A 2,716-nucleotide genomic window follows, 5' to 3' on the forward strand; every position below is an offset into this window, starting at 1 on the left:
CGGTGGGCGGCACTGGGGAACATGATTGCAAAGAGGGATACTGCGCAGCTTTGGGGTTCCCAACGGCCTCCCACCGTGTCAGTGTGGAAGGAGAACATGGACTGGTGCATGTTCAGAGAGAAGACGGTGTATCTGGTTCGGGGCAAGCCTGGGGCGTGGGGTAGAATTTGGGGTCAGTGGAACACCTACCGAGGTAACATCTGTACGCCCCCTTTCGTAGTTACTCCGGACATTTCTCTGTCCCCCTGATCCTGAGGTTCCTGGAATACTGTACCCTTTTGGCTGATTGTTCTGACTTCCCCACTGCCTCCCCCCGGTCATCTTTATTGTCCTCCTGATTCTCTACCTGGTATGGTGGGATCCCCCCGTCGGAGCTCGACACCGTCTAGACTGTTTCTCGCCTTGAGTTTTGTTTCATTGTTTCTTTGTTTGTTCTTTTCTTTTTAAAATTAAAAATATCTGTATCCTGCCTAGCTTCTGAGTTGCTTAGAATATCTCCTGTAACCCTGCTTAGCCTCTGGGGATCAGTCACTGCTGCTTCGTGACATCCAACAATTGATATGCATATACTAGCGGCCGGCCCTGGTGGTTGTAGGCCCATATTTGTAATGATGCTATTTTGCACAATAAAGTTTTTTTTTTAAAAAATGTATATTATGTTTGGCGCTCAACCAATACAATATTTAGATACCAAATGGCTTTCCAAACTAAACGTGCATGTCCAAGCCATTTATACTTTATTTAAAATATGTATTTGTGACCATGCTTAGCCCACAAGATCCTGTTACAGGGATTTACTCATTTACAAAAAGCTGCAAGCCCACTGCGAGTAATCTGCATATAAAGTAGAATTACCTGTACGCCTTGCATTGTCCCAGTCCGTCCAGATTTTAAATATATAGTTATTTTATTATGGTTTGCTGGCAGTTGGATAAAAGGGCAATGCGGCCAACTGTAATGTGCAGCTCACCAAATGCTAATATTTCAGCTTTATAAGTAGGAAACCCTTTTCTGACTTTGGGGGATTTGTTTCTTTCTGGAGCAAGACCTAAAAACCTTGGTCCAATCTCTGGTTCTCTCTAGGTTGGACTATTGCAATTCTCTTCTTGCTGGCCTCCCCAAAACCCACCTTTCCCCTCTTAAATCCGTTCTCCATTCAGCGGCTCATTTTATATTTGGAGCCAAAAGAAGTGACTACATCACACTCATTTTGTCTTCTCTTTGATGGCTTCCCATCGAGGCAAGATCAATCTACAAGACTGCCTGTATCACCCACAAAGCCTTGCACACTTCCCCCCCTCGATACCTGGCAAATAAACTGAAAATCCCTGGAGGCTCTGGACCGTCTCGTAATCCGGAAAATGTACTGCTTGAGCAACCCACCTTCAAAAGGGAAAGATTGATGGCTCAATCCTTCTCAGGCAATGCAGTGAGAATCTGGAACTCGCTTCCTCCACTCTTCTGTACCACCACCTCTACCCAGGACCTTCAAAACTGACCTCAAATCTCTTCTCTTCCGAAGACACTTCAAGAACTAATACACCCCTTTTCATTTCCTTCAAGGAAGATATTTAATTATTGTAAATTTGTATTCTATGCCTGTACAATCTTCATCCTATTGTGTTTTTTGTGTTTTTGAGTGATTGCCATCTATTATTTTACCTGTTCTTGTTTCTCGTTTGTTTCTGCAACGTGTACATTTGTAATATTCTACTCACGTATCGTATTAGGTTTTATTGTGAAGCGCTCTGGCACCTTTGGGTAAAGCCCGCGCAATATAAAAATGCATTAAATAAATAAAATAATAATAAAACTGCCATTACAATTATATAAACTTATGAGTTACCAACAGGCCGGTAGTTTCATTGTTTTCAAATTTTAAGTTCACTATTATAAACATGTTACATTGGTCCATGGGGAGATATATATTACATTTGCTCTTATTGTTTTTTAATAGTTTGCAGACAAGCATAATTAATCTAATTACATTTGGTGCTTTTTTATGTAAAGATGCATATACCACCCACATGCATCCCACCAACACACACCACTACATTCCACACCATGCCACTGCCCCCAAGTCACTGCACTAAGCAGAACTTAGACACCAAGTTTGCAGTACAGAGCACAGCAGCCGCACTGCTCTACAACATACCTTAAAAACATTGCTAAAGCCAATAGCCCTGGCTAAACTCATATAGTCTCAAAGACAAGACCTATTGGCTGTGCCAATTCTTGTTATTAGGCTTTTTCGAGGACTCCTCGATAATTGTTAGAGTCTCCGAGCGCTTTGGGCTTAATCCAATTGGTCCAGGTCAGCATGCCAAGCCCCGCCCACGTCTGCATTGTGCCCATAAAACGACCTGCAGCTGACACCGAATATAACTTGGCCCGCCCCCTCAATGTGCTGCAATTGGTTGTCAGTCACAATGACACACCCGCAACTCTTTTGACGTGTCGGAGTGCTGTGACTAGCGTCCACAAACTTTTAGCCATTTTCTATTGGTTTCATGACCATTTACGCAGAGAGCAATATGGTGTTGCAGTAGTTCTAAGATGGCGGCTGCATGGTTCGTTTAAAAATGGTGCCTATACTTACGTCAAGCATGACGCCATCTTGGATCGGAGTCGGGTTCTGTTTCTTCCAGGGGGAAGCATTGTTTAAAGCAGGCACCAAAGTGTGGAGTGCGTGTTACGTCACTTCAGATGGAAGTAG

This window comes from Triturus cristatus, chromosome 4_2 (assembly GCF_964204655.1).
Source record: "Triturus cristatus chromosome 4_2, aTriCri1.1, whole genome shotgun sequence".
Lineage (NCBI taxonomy): Eukaryota > Metazoa > Chordata > Amphibia > Caudata > Salamandridae > Triturus > Triturus cristatus.